Source organism: Lissotriton helveticus, chromosome 12 (genome assembly GCF_964261635.1).
Source record: "Lissotriton helveticus chromosome 12, aLisHel1.1, whole genome shotgun sequence".
NCBI classification, from domain to species: domain Eukaryota; kingdom Metazoa; phylum Chordata; class Amphibia; order Caudata; family Salamandridae; genus Lissotriton; species Lissotriton helveticus.
This window is the reverse complement of record NC_136073.1, coordinates 66655796-66669945: the sequence shown is the minus strand read 5'-3', so window position 1 is coordinate 66669945 and position 14150 is coordinate 66655796. Positions and strand designations below refer to the sequence as shown.

At 47.3% G+C, this 14150-nt stretch overlaps 1 protein-coding gene across 2 annotated transcripts in view; it reads right to left on the bottom strand.

Moving 5' to 3' along the window:
* Nucleotides 1-3561: 3561 nt before the first annotated feature.
* Nucleotides 3562-14150, bottom strand: part of RANGRF (RAN guanine nucleotide release factor) — a 75418-nt gene continuing 64829 nt past the window's right edge. For both annotated transcript variants that reach the window (XR_013603502.1, XR_013603501.1), the window contains exon 7: nt 3562-3584. The gene's annotated coding sequence lies outside the window, so the exon portion shown is untranslated. The remainder of the gene's footprint in view (nt 3585-14150) is intronic.

Genomic DNA, 14150 nt, shown 5'->3' with positions numbered 1-14150 from the left:
CTACGTTTGACCAATGTTTTCACTTTAGCCCTCAAGCTTGTGGGGAAGCACGGCCAAATGAGCATAGCGATGCGGGATTCTTCTCACTTCCTTCCTGAGGGATACGGGATGGTGTAAAGAAAAAACCAAGGCATAAAGCTATCTATAACAGAAAGGATATTAGGTTCGGGAGCTGGGTGGGTCAAACATCTAATAAGTGTCCAACGTAGTCTAAATAACCTGCCAAGAAATTCTCTGAAGGGATTCAGTCCGTACGAATTATTGTTTGGAACTAGGATGTTAGTCTTAGATCTTGACAGTCAGACTTCAGTGGTAAAGGAAAAAAGCTTTGATATCAAAGATCGTTTGGCTATTTTGCAGGACTTAAACAAAACAAGAAAAGACCTGAGCAACATAAAGTTGAAACAGCAGCCAACAACCACTGAAGAACCACCACCTGTCCCAGCAAGACCTGTCTGGATTCCAAAAGTCGGGGATCTAGTCAGAGAAAAGATAGCGGTAAAGAAGGAATTTGGGCCTTCTTACAGAAAAGCAGTTCCTGTCTTGTCTATCAACGGGACAAGATCAGTTGTACTACCGCCGCTTGCTGGTAAAAAGGAGAACCGAGTTGTATCCATCGACCTGGTAAAACCACAATCATGTGGCCGATAACAAACAGTAGGCCAAGTGGACTCCCGATAAGTAGTAGAACACCAAGATTTGCTACCAATACAGAGGTCCAAACTAAGAGGCTAATCACATTTGAAACGCCTACAGAAGAACAACAAGGACTATGCAACAATGCATTGGAACTTAAACCTCTGAAAACCCAAATAAAAAGATTTAGTAGAGACACAAGAACCTACAATGAAGTAACAAACGAATATGCAAGAAACAGTAATCCTGAAGCAATTGGAACAATTGACAGAACTGCATCCGGCTACTTCATAAACTTCGATGATTCCTCTGAAGACCTAAGTGAATCAAAAACACAGCCATCAACAAAAACCTTTAAAGATAAAGCTAAAGAACTTTTGAAACAGCTGAAAGAAACATATCTGATTTCTCCATGGATTGAATTTTGGGTGGGCTTTGGTGCATTTATCCTCATACTTTGGCTCATCATGGTACTAACTTTGGGACGCTTCATTGAGGGAAAATATGCTAAAATGGACACAGCAAGTCAGAAAATCAACTTGATCCTCAAGCCACACACATCTTCACACGTCGAGAAAAGAGAACTTTCTTCGGTCAACTTCACAGCCAATCCTATACCGGGTGGGGTAGCATGGGACAATACTGACTACGAAATTTATGGTCCGGTTGAGATCCTGAAATATCCACACCAAATTAAGATCTCGTTGAGTGACTTTGTAAAAACAAGCTCATTTGCTGATGATTGGGACTTTGAAAGTATAAATAATATGATGTCTGACTTAGTGATGTCTGCTAAATTTACCAAACATGATTATTTGCAGGGTTCGACTAATTATGATAGTATGTACTGTTACAACCACTATGGTAACCATTTTCTACATAAATCTGCACAACCTAGAAATGTTTTAAATTATAATCAATGGGAACATTGTGCAACCCCTCCAAAAGGAAGCTCAAGAACCTTTTACGACAAATATTCATACTTTTCAGGGTTCAACACAAGTAATGCTGAAACATTTTATTTCAAATTGTCAAATAAGACAGGGACAAAGACCATGCTAACAAACACGAAATTGATATATTCAGACTCATTTTTTGAACAAATGAATACTTTTGGTTTTGATTATTGGGACAAAAATGTTGAAGTTAAAAGTGTTTGGGGTACAAAAGAATGGCAAGTACAAGGTATAGAATCATTGTTTAGAGCCTGCATGATCCCAGAACAAATTATATTTTTAAATGACACTGTTCAACAAACCACCTGTCTTGGCTTAGCCAACATCAAAGACTTAAATAAACCGTCTATTCCAAAGCCAACAATGGACAGCAATAGCTCTACAGATGAAGAGATAGACGTAAACTATATATTAAACCAAAACAGAACACATCCTGATTGGAAACAGTGGTTGATCTGGCCCACAGATACTAATAACTGTCAAGACAGATTCCTGAACAAAAAACAGGGGTTCAAATTGACCAGGCCAGACCCTAGATATTCCCAAAGACAACACCTAGGGATAATAACCACCTACAGTGTGGGCAAATTATGCCTTCAATGGCTACAAACTTCCACACTGACAGAAATTAAGCAACACCTAACTTTACTTACTGATGGTGCTGACTTGCGTGATTTCATTATGGGACCGCGCAAACAGCGTCAAAAACGCTTCATAGCAGCCTCTGTATATGCAGCTTACAATGAGGCCTGGAAGGTAACTCAAATTGAGACAGCAGAAAGTATACGGGAAATTGACCGTATTAATTTGGAAAAATCACTTCCTGTAGTGGACAATGGGTTAATGACTCTGTCCTCCAGAATTTTTTCTTTGGACAGCATTGTGTCTTCAGCAATCGACATAATATCGCAAGACTTACTGTTGTTACAACACGGTCAGTCTCAATTGCGTTCTATTGTACAGCTTGGCTGGACGTTACAAAATCTGCGTTCAGGCTATGTGCCTTGGCGTTTAATCAACACAACGTCACTATTCAATATCTTTAACCTTACTGATAAACAAATCAGTATGGCACAAAAGGGTGCTGATTATACAATCCTGAGCATTGAGAAACTCGAGAGATTACCAGTGACAATGTCAGAACGACCTGTCAGTGAATGGATAATACATGGGATAATTAATATTCCAATATCAACCTTCAGGTTTCAATACTGCCAAAAATATATACAGGCTGGCATGTACGAAAAATTGGGAAAAGGGTACATTAAGACAACATGGAACTTGCCCTCAGTAATAAAGGACAGAAAGTGTTTCTTAGTGGCAATAATTGTGCGATGTCACTAAGCGGTACACTTCTGTGTAATGGAATTAGTTTGCATGGAGCCTGTGAAGGGAACTCAAATAACCTTTCATGTCACCAGCTAGGCGCACCTGCAACAGAGATAGAACCATTCCTTAAAAGACTCTATAACGGGAGTTACATTCTAATTGTGGATCGCAGATGTTGTAGTCTTATGCCCGGGACTCCTTATCTCGTAACTACGACTGCGAAGGTCATGTGCTGTGGACACTCATTGTTCCCCAGCTCCTTTCCAGACAGGGAGGCAAGGGCATGGCCTAACTTGAAAATTACTTCTATTCGAATAGATACTTTAAGCAGAATGAAAACAGTGCTTCTTCAGACGCCGACCAGACTCACGTCATCAAAAGAAACGTATGATCTCCTAGTCGCAAGGACGACTGCAGAGATTCACTCATTGTTATCAACTAATTCCCCCATACATTTCGCAGAAATCCTGAATGAAATCTTAAATATTTCTGATACCAGTGGAGTCTCAAAAGTATTTAAGACAGTATTTTCGATGGCATTAACACCATTCAAAGCCATACTAGGTATTTTTCCAGACTTCGTCCATTCGATTTTTGGCGGATTTCCCTCATTTTAGGACTAATTGCAGGAATCCTATTCTTTTTTTTTTTTTTTTGGAAAACCTTTATTGACATCAAAAAGGAGAGACAAGTCAAGGCCTACAACCCAGCCGGCCGGCCGCAATGTACAAAACAATCAGGAGTCACCAGGCAAATATCACATAATCAATCAATACAAACCAGAGGCCGTACAATCATAAAAGGGGGGAGAAAAAATTCAGGAACCAAAGGGCTAAAACACAGGAGCAAATAAGGCTTAATTTTATAATATGGGGAGAAGACGTATGACAGGCGCACTTTCAATACGGAGGCATCCGATATTCCGTAATCAACTGCAACATTAATAAGGGGGCATGGGGCCAGAAGATCGGGGGGGATAATACAATGCATTCAAGAAATCAGGATATGTGAGACACAATCAGCCCCTGAGCATTCTTCTCGTAACATGCCCGCCACCCAGGACACTACCAAGCCAGAACAGAGGGATCGGAAAGACAATAAACCAAAACCAGCTCGTCATGAGAACTTCTAGGACACCGAGAGGAAAAAAGGGGGAGGGGGACGAGGTAGGGAAGGGGAGGGGGAAGGGAAGGGAAAACGGAGGGAAGACAAAATAAGACAATAAAAAGGGAAATAAAGAACTAAGAAAAACGAAAGGAAGAAGACACGCCGACCCAGGCCCCCCGTGGCAGGAAGACAGGAGACAAAAGGAGTAGCGGCCCAAGTGGGGGTATGGCAATCGGGGAGAAAGACAGCCGAAACCTATCAGGAGGATTAACGACGCCACACCCCCCACCCGAAACACACCAGAGGAGGTCAGGACAGACGCGGCCTCACGAAAAAGAGATAGAAAAGGGCCATAGAACCAGAGGACAAACAAAAAATAGTACCCAACCCACCCGTCCCCCCTGTAGAAGGCTATGGCCTACCCTTCAGACAGCGTGCCTGTCGCCCTAAACCAGAACCCGAAATATAGCGAGAAGTAAGAAAGAAGAACGAGACAAAAAAGAACAACAAAAGCGAAGAAAAAAGGACAGGAGGGAGGAGCAGAATAACTATAATCCGAACGGGTGGCCGCAGCCCTCCGCCCAACCAGAAAAGCACAGTCAAAAACAGACCAGGACGACACCCCATCACGCGCTATAAAACATTAAGAGAAGGGGACCGCCCACCTTTCTACGATTAAAAACAATGATGCTACTAAATCGTATACCGGGAATCAAACAGAAGTCGTACATTTCACCCCCAACCCTTTCGAGCGACAAATCCCACCCACCACATGGCAATGTAAAACCACATACTAAATACGAAATCAGCATATAGTCGAGTGGAATGGTGACTAACAAAGCTACGTGGGGGGTAGATAGATCCACAAGGGAGCAATAGTCCGAACCAAAAGTGTAGATGCATCAACAATCGCAGCACGATCAGTGTAAAACAGGAGTTCAGTTGCGCCACTGGATCGGGCGAAGTGGTCCCAATTATAGACACAGGCAAAGTCATCGAAGCAAGCACAGGAGGCAGTCCACCAATAGTTTCAGGCAACAATGTCGAACATGGTCGCAGTACAGCATCCAAATCCCCGGGGTCCGAACCATGAAAAGCAGGGCGCCCCAAAGTCACCGGCACACTACACGATCTTCGATCAGTGGCGGAGACACTCAAGTCAATCGAGGGGGGCGAGGCATTGAAGTCATCGAAACAAGAGGGCGACAAGAAGAAATGGCCGCCCAAAATGGCGGCAGATCGTGGCGGACCCACAGAGACTCCCAGGGCCAGGGAAGCGTGTAGGGATCTCAGGGCTTCCAGGATATCTCTGACCGTCGGCTCACGTCCACCAGATCCGCTCCCCACACGATTAGGCAACACGGGCCTGCCGCCACAGGGTGATTCTCGTTCCAGAGGGTCGGCCGCCATTTCGTGAATCAGCCCAATCGCCGCCCACCAAGACCCCCGGAAATAACAGTTCGCAAATGTAGGACTTTACAAGCTCCGGGGGTCCCAGCAAGGGCGGCCTCGATGCCAAAAGGATATCCGCCCAAAACGGGTCTCCGCCAGCACCAGCCCCGGTGCCCCAAACAAGCGGAGTCCGGGCCCCGAGGACCAGGGCCGCCGGACCCAGCAGCGGCGGAGGGAGACCCCTTCACAGAATCAGGTCCCGGGGCCTCTCACCCACGTCGGCCGCGCGGCCACCAGGGCAGGCCCGGTTCAGGATCGCCGGGATCTTCGCACATCGGCTCCCAACACTGGTTCTCGCTCTCGGCCGGGGCCGAGAGCCGTCGGATCCCGCCGGCCAGGTCCCGGTCCAAGTCTCGCGGAGGCCCCGATCCCTCGGAGGCCACAACTCCGGAGCCACTGCACACCGAGACCCCGGGGTCGGATGGTAAGTACAAACAAGCCGTTATGTTTCAATGCCCCAAAAGATGTGTCGTCCTCGGACAGGATAGAAGACAGGATCGTCAATCAGGACGGAGGGCTGCGGGAGCCGAGCTAAAGGGCGACCATCACGGCCGCGAGCTAGGCTCCTCCCCCAGGAATCCTATTCTTGGTCCTGATATTTCGTTATGGCAAACCATGTCACAGACAAAACACCTGCGACAAGGGAAGAAACAATCCGAGCCATTGGATACCGGGACCGGATATCAAAAATCCTGGGACTATCCCGGCTTAGAGACCTGAACATGACTTGGTTTCCTTCATTTCGACCAATGTGGCATCGATGTGTTTTACCTGTATTAAGGTGCTTGCTGTGCGGAGAAGAATGCGTGTTGGACACCTGTCTGACGCTACAATCGGATGCGCCTATGGATGCAGAAACATTGTTGGGTCCGATAAAGGCTCATGCTTTGTGCTGCCCTCAACGGCTGCCAATCCTGATGACGGCATTCGTGGAAACTTCACCACTACGATTAAGGGGTAGTGGAGTTCAAGATGAAAGCAGCATCGATCAGGTACGACCTTCTGTCAGCAATACTAATCAAAACGTCAATGGAGACAATCATGCGCACAAATGCATGGTTACACCTTTTTCCGAGTTAGTGGAACTCTCCCAGGAAGCTGTTGACAGCTTTTTCGACAGTCTAAATGATATGATGTTCTCACCAGAGCAGAAATAGAGACTTTTAAGCAAGCTAGCACACGGCGTTCCCAACACCCTGAATTTGGCCTTCAACTTAATAGCAAAATAACATGGACAATTTTCCCTCCAGTTCACGGACAGCGATTTTTTCAGCAGCCCCAAAATATTTTTACGATTTTTCGGGACACTTATCTTCTGCTTAAAGTAAGAACTATTCTTAGAGAACTAGAATTTTCTAATTTTTAGAAACTTTATAGACATTAGCTGCCCGCTGGTATGTTCATAATTATTTTTATTCTGTGATGAAATGGTCTCGAACCTTTTTCTTCTGTATTAAGAGCCATTTCATGTGTAAATTCTCATATACCAATTAGCAATAATGTATACATATGCGTGATTACTTTAGCATTATTCTACAGCTTGAGTGCATATAGTACATGTGAATATTTTTTCCGTATATTACATTATTCGAAATGTATTATATGTATTTTGGGGTGGAAAGGTATACACGATACTCTACAGTATGTTTTACTATGCCTAGATTCGTAAACATGGCCATAGTTAGCGTGGAGTGGGTGTGATGTATTCTTATAGGTTCTGTATCGATCCCCCTATTCCTGACCCTGTTCTGGTTAACAAGTTAACTAGCAGCCATCCCATGATGCAGAAACCGTTATCTGATTAAGCCACACTACGGCACAGGAACGTGTTATCTGATTAGGTCATAACGCTTGCCATCTAATTAGACAAGCGATATTCCTCCAGCCCCTGATAAGGCATACGGAGTTCTCAAAACAAATCAAACCTATGACAACCTGGGAAAAACCCTGCGGCCATTGTTTTGATTTCATCGAGAACTTCAGCAAAAGAATGTGCTAACGACCAAGTCGTATGACATCCTTATTGACGTATCTATGTCCATCCTTACGTCAATCTCGGCACCTTACAGGTATAAATATTACCGGTATTGCCTTAAGCAAACACACGCGGTGGTGACGAGATCGGAGCAGCCAGACTTGCCGAAGCCCAGAGCAGAGCAGACCCCGCTGGCGCAGCCCCGCCTTCCTGACGCGCTGAGAACGAGACGCTGCTTTCTCCTGCCGAGAAATCCAGCTCCGGCGCTTCCGGGTAGCCCTCGCAGGCAGCCTGGAATATCAAGACCAGAGACGAGAGATACCATCCCTCATTCATCCTAGATTCCAGGTACAGAACTGAATAACCCCTTGCAGAGAATTCTTGAGTCAGTCACTTGGCAAAACAAACTTAACTTAAACTGCTACTTTCTATTCCCGCCCACGTATTAGGCTTAGGTCAGGTACACCGGGGTAGGCGTAGTTAGAAACACCAGTTGAGTACGATTAGTCAAATGTATATGTGTATGTATCTATTTTATCCATTTTAAACCACCTTATGGCTTAGAAACCATATAAATGTTTTTACAGTATTATTTTATACTTCTGCTTTTATTGTATGCACTTTACTTAACCATAAGTATTGCGATAATATCGATTCATTTCTCTTGTATGAGAAAAGAGACTGATCAATAAATACCATCTTTTTATTGAACACGCCCGTCTCTTCCTTTTCTCTACAATCTGGTGAGACTAAGAATGCACGTACTGACTGAGTAAAATAAGTTGTCTTTTGTTTTCACACGACTCTAGAGATACACTCTTGATTAGGGGAGAGCAAAGTTGTCATGTTCTATGGTTGTCAGAAACTAAATCCCTTCTTGTCTATCCAGGGAGGTTCAACTCCTCCTTGCCTATTCGAGAAAGTTTCTAGTGAACTCTGAGCTAGCTGGCAAACCCAAAACTTTAAGTCTAATATCGACAATAGAAGACCTAGTTAACATCTGGTCTAGGCCTATACTATTGAAGGTATTATTCCAATGCGCAGAGCCTATTGGGATAATAGGAACTACACTACACTTGGGGTTGTGGTAACCCTGATAGGCACCACCTTGAATTGGTAGTGCTGTTCACTTGCCAAAAGCAGCGGCAGTGCCGATGAGCAGGGTGGATTTGGTTTGTGAAAGCAGGCGTCCTTGTGGTCTAGTACTGTCATGAAGTCGCCTTACAGCAGAAGGGGGTTGATACCCTACATAATTGTCATGTGGATATTTTCTGAGAGGAAGTATTTGTTGGGGAGCTTGCGATCCAAAATGAGCTAGAGAAAGCATTCGTTTTGGGAAAGAGAAAGTATGGGGGGTAAACACCCTTGCTGAAATGTTGATGTGGGACTAGCTCTATCGCCCCCTTGAGGAGAAGGGCCTGAACCACCTAATGGGGAAGGCAAAGGTATTCTGAGCTTAGGGTGGGTGTCTGGAGAGGAATGTTTGACAGGGATGAAAGGAAATCTAGACAATATTCATGCTGAATGATAACCAGGACCCACCAGTCGGAAATCATTCCATCCCAGTGTTGAAAGAAATCTTGCAGTTGCTCTCCGACAGGACCTGTGTGGTCGGATGTGCGGCAAGCCCATGTTTGGAGGTAGAGGCTCCTTTACTGGAGGTCCGTCTACCCCTACACTTGCTGGAGTTGTTATCCATGTGCGCCCCTCACATGTATCCTCTACTGCCCTAATGGTGGTTAAGATTGTTGCTGCCTTTGATATGATTGTGGGTGGTCCGGGAGGTGATCTTGGATCCTACTCTATACTGCTACCTATAAAAGGAACCTCTGTCAGCTGGGTTCTCTAGGGCACCCAGTGACTTTGTAATGTCAGTGTCCTTAATTTTCCCGAGCATCTCATTAGCCTGCAGTCCAAGGAGATGGGTCCATTGAAGGCATATTGATGAGATGCTGCTGAACCTCTAGTTTAAATCCCGATATGAAAAAGAGTGTGATGCCGGAGTTTGATGGAGGTGTTCTCCCCTAGCAGCGGCATCAAGGGCGCAGTGTATGGTGGCATTAAAAATGGCTTCTCCTTCTGCCACTATTTCCTCACCACGCTCTCAAACTCATCAGGGAGATGTTAACCTCATGGCTGCTGGAGCGATTCCCCTGCAGTGCTGGGCCATAATAAACACGGGTGTGGTCATGACAAGCTCAGCTCGTCATGAGCACCTGAGAGGTATATGCCATGACGACCTCAGCTCGTCATGAGCACCGAAGGGGTTAAATGAGCTCCTCCATCTCCTTCTACTGCGTCTTATTGTGTGTGCAACAAACAATTGCTGCTTGCAGGTCACCTCCACCTTCAGGCTCCTTTCACGACCAATAAAAAGCATTGGAGCTAAAGCAGGATCCGACAAAGGGCATCAACCCTCATTGCCCATCCGGTGCCTAAAAGTCCTACACCCTTCAAAGCTGAATTCACTGTCCGCACCCGCTATTTATTCCATGCCTGCCTCCGATTCCTTTGCAAAGTCTCTGGGGTCTTAGCGCAGACACCGTGGCAGAAATCTTTCCTGTACAAGGGTAAATGAAGATCTGCTCTTGCCTTACATCCAATTCTTCTTGGGGCTTTTCCATGATTGTTATTTTGGAGTAATCTAACCCAGCTGAGGAAGGGGCTCTTGGTACCGACTTTAACTTTGGCATGGAATAAATAGCTTGCTCTCCTGGTTAAGCAGTGGGGCACACACATAAGAAGCTACCCCGAATAAATCTGTGATTCTATCCACAAAGACAAGCACTCCACACTTTATTGAGTGGGGTGCAGGGCATCTCAAAAAATGGGAAGGACTGTCCTTACGCACCACCAGGTGTCATGCTTCATCATTGGCAGTCCTCGCTCTCTAGAAACTACATTAGGTAGAGATCGGGCCTACACCTGGAGACAGGGAGGTACTCCTAAAAACTAAGTGTGGGGCCGTAATAAAGTTCAAGTTCAAGTTCAGGTATTTGTAAAGCGCACTACTCACCCAGAGGGTCTCAAGGCGCTGGAGGGAGGGGTTTACTTTTTATCGAATAGCCATGTTTTCAGTTCTTTTCTGAAGGAGATGTGATTCTGAGTAAGGCGGAGGTGGGTGGGGAGTGAGTTCCAGGTCTTGGCAGCCAGGAAGGAGAAGGATCTGCCACCCATGGTGGTTTTTCGGATGCGCGGGACTGCGGCGAGGGCTTGATTGGATGATCTTAGTTGGCGGGTGGGATAGTAGAAGGACAGTCGGGTGTTGAGGCATTCGGGTCCTAGATTATAAAGGGACTTGTGTGCGTGGGTAAGAAGGCGGAAAGTAATTCTTTTGTTGACGGGAAGCCAGTGGAGGTTTTTTAAGTGACCGGTGATGTGCTCTTGGCGCGGGATGTCTAATATGAGTCTCGCTGATGCGTTTTGGATGCGCTGGAGTTTTTTCTGCAATTTTGTTGTAATTCCGGCGTAGAGTGTGTTGCCATAGTCCAGTCGACTCGTGACCAGTGCATGGGTGACAGTCTTTCTTGTTTCGAGGGGGATCCAGCGGAAGATCTTTTTGAGAATGCGAAGGACGTTGAAGCAGGAGGACGATACGGCGTTGACTTGTCTGGACATTGAGAGGGAGGAGTCTAGAATGAAGCCAAGGTTGCGTGCATGGTCTGTGGGTGTGGGCGCAGATCCCAAAGCGGAAGGCCACCAGGAGTCGTCCCAAGCTGAGGGGGAGGATCCTAGGATGAGCACCTCCGTCTTGTCTGAGTTGAGTTTTAAGCGGCTCTGTTTCATCCATTCGGCTACTTCTTTCATACCTTCGTGAAGGTTGTTTTTGGCGGTGTTGGGGTCTTTGGTGAGGGAAAGGATTAGCTGGGTGTCGTCGGCGTAGGAGATGATGTTGAGGTTGTGTTGACGTGCGATGGAGGCGAGGGGACTCATGTAGACGTTGAAGAGGGTGGGACTGAGTGAGGAGCCTTGAGGTACGCCGCAGATGACTTCGGTGGGCTCTGAGTAGAATGGGGGGAGTCGGACTCTCTGTGTTCTCCCGGCTAGGAATGAGATGATCCAGTCCAAGGCTTTTCCTTGTATGCCGATGTTGTTGAGGCGTTGTATGAGGGTGTTGTGACAGACAGTGTCGAAGGCCGCGGAGAGGTCGAGTAGAATGAGGGCCACTGTTTCACCGTTGTCCAGGAGTGCTCGGATGTCGTCGGTCGCCGCAATGAGGGCGGTTTCGGTGCTGTGTTTGGCTCGAAAGCCGTTCTGTGAGGGATCCAGGGAGTTGTTGGATTCAAGGAAGGCTGCTAGTTGGCTATTGACGGCTTTCTCGATGACTTTGGCCGGGAAAGGGAGTAGGGAGATGGGTCGGTAGTTTTTCAGATCTGAGGGGTCTGCTGTTGGTTTTTTCAGAAGGGCGCTGAGTTCGGCGTGTTTCCATATTTCTGGAAAGGTGGCGGAGTCGAAGGAACAGTTGATGACATCGCGGAGTTGGGGAGCGATGATGGAGTCAGCTTTGTTGAAGATGAAGTGGGGGCAGGGGTCAGAAGGTGAGCCAGAGTGGATTGAGTTCATGAGGCGAATGGTGTCTTCAATGGTGATTGGGTTCCAGGAGTTGAGGTAGTTAGTTGGAGGGGTGGGATCTGAAGTGGGTGGGGTGAGTTGGTCATTGGGAGTATTCTTGAAGCTGTTGTGGATGTCGGCAATTTTGTTGTAGAAGAAGGAGGATAGCGCATCGCAGAGGTCTTGGGAGTTAGTGATGTCGTTGGATGCTGCGGGAGGGTTGGTGAAATCTTTGACGATATTGAAGAGTTCCTTGCTGTTATGAGAATTGTTGTCGAGACGGTTCTTAAGTGCTGATTTCTTGGCGGATCGGATCAGTTGGTGGTGTTTGCGGGTGGCTGTCTTGAGGGAGTCCATGTTGTCTGAAGTTGGTTCTTTTCTCCAATTCTTCTCCAGGGTGCGGCATGTCTTCTTGGATTTTTTAAGGTCATCATTGAACCAGGGAGCTTTTTTGCTGGATGATTTCGACTGGTGTTTTTTCAGGGGTGCTAGTTCGTCCGCACTGTGGGTAATCCATTGCCTGAGGTTGGTGGCCGCTAGGTCTGGGTCCGTTGCCAGGGTGGGAATGTTTTGGCTGAGTGATGTGAGGAGTTGTTCGGTGGAGATTTTGTTCCATTTTCTTCGGGGAATGGGTTGTAGACGGTTATGGGTCAGGGTTGTTTTATAGCTGAAGTGAACACAGCTATGATCCGTCCAGTGGAGGGCTGTAGTATGATCGAAGGAGATGTGCTTGCTGGAGGTGAAGATAGGGTCGAGCGTGTGTCCGGCTATGTGAGTGGGGGTGTCAACAAGTTGTTTGAGTCCGAGATTGGACAGGTTGTCCAGAAGGGTGGTGGTGTTGTTGTCGTGAATGTTGTCAAGGTGGTAGTTGAGGTCTCCTAGAAGAATGTAGTTCTCGGAGGCGAGGGCGTGCGGGCTGACGAAGTCAGTGATGTCGTCACTGAATTGAGATCGGGTGCCTGGGGGCCTGTAAATGAGTGTTCCTCTAAGTGTAGTCCTGGGGTCGGTGTGGATCTGAAAGTGGAGGTGTTCGGCGGTTGCAAGATTTACGTCAGAGCTGGTTGTAATTTTGATGGTGTTTCTATGGACGATAGCGATGCCTCCTCCAGTTTTTTTATTGGTGCGGTCTTTTCGAATGATCTTGTAAGTGTCCGGTATGGCTATGGCGATGTCAGGGGCAGAAGATGCGTTCATCCAAGTTTCAGTAAGGAAGGCGATGTCAGGTGACGCAGTGTCGATTAGGTCCCAGAGTTCGGTTGCATGTCTGTGGACCGAGCGGGTGTTCAGTAGGATGCATTTCAAGTCGTTGGGTTCGGAGCTGTGTGTGGAGGAAGTGTGTTTGGTGAGGGTCCTGACGCAGTTGAACTTACAGGAGAGGCAGGAGAATGGGCCGTGGGTACGTCCTGGGGTAGCTTTGCAGCAAAGTGGGGTGCGTCCGGCGTTGAGGGCGAGGAGAGTAGCGGCATCATAAGTTACTCTGGGGAGTTGGGAGCGGCATGGAGCAGGGGGACGGGCGCTGGGCGCGGTCCAGGCGCGGACGGGCGTAGACGGGCTTACCTTTGGCGCACCTTCGGCGCGCAAGGGGCACGACGGCTGCGCGTGAACGCTGCGCGCGGATGCATCTGTCATAAATGGATAGTGGAAGGGGAGGGGCGAGGGAGGGTCAGCAGGGAGGCGGGAGCGTGATTGGAGGGACGGGGCTGGGGCTGCACAAACAACAACAAAATGGCAGCAGCAGTAAACAACGGTGATCAGGGAGAGGATGGGGCGAGCAGTGAGCACAAAATTAAAATACACAGCAGCTCTATGTTTACAGCGCGTTAAAGCAGGGTGCAGCGCTATGGGATGTGGCAAAAATGAAATGCAGTACAAGTAGCGTCTAGTCACAGGCACAATGCGTCTCTAATAAATGTGGCAAATCAAGTTAAGTTATTAATCACAAGTAGCGTCTAAACATGAGGCACAATGCGGCGCTATGAAATGTGGCGAGATGGAATGCAAGCAAAGCCCAGGCAGCGTGGAACAAGAAGCGCTACGATACCAGGAGGGAATGCGGGGAGCGGCCGCTTCTGTGCAGGACAGGACGGTCACAGCTCACAGGGGGGGTGGGGTCGGCCTCTACTCTTAGTGGGAGGGAGGGTCCG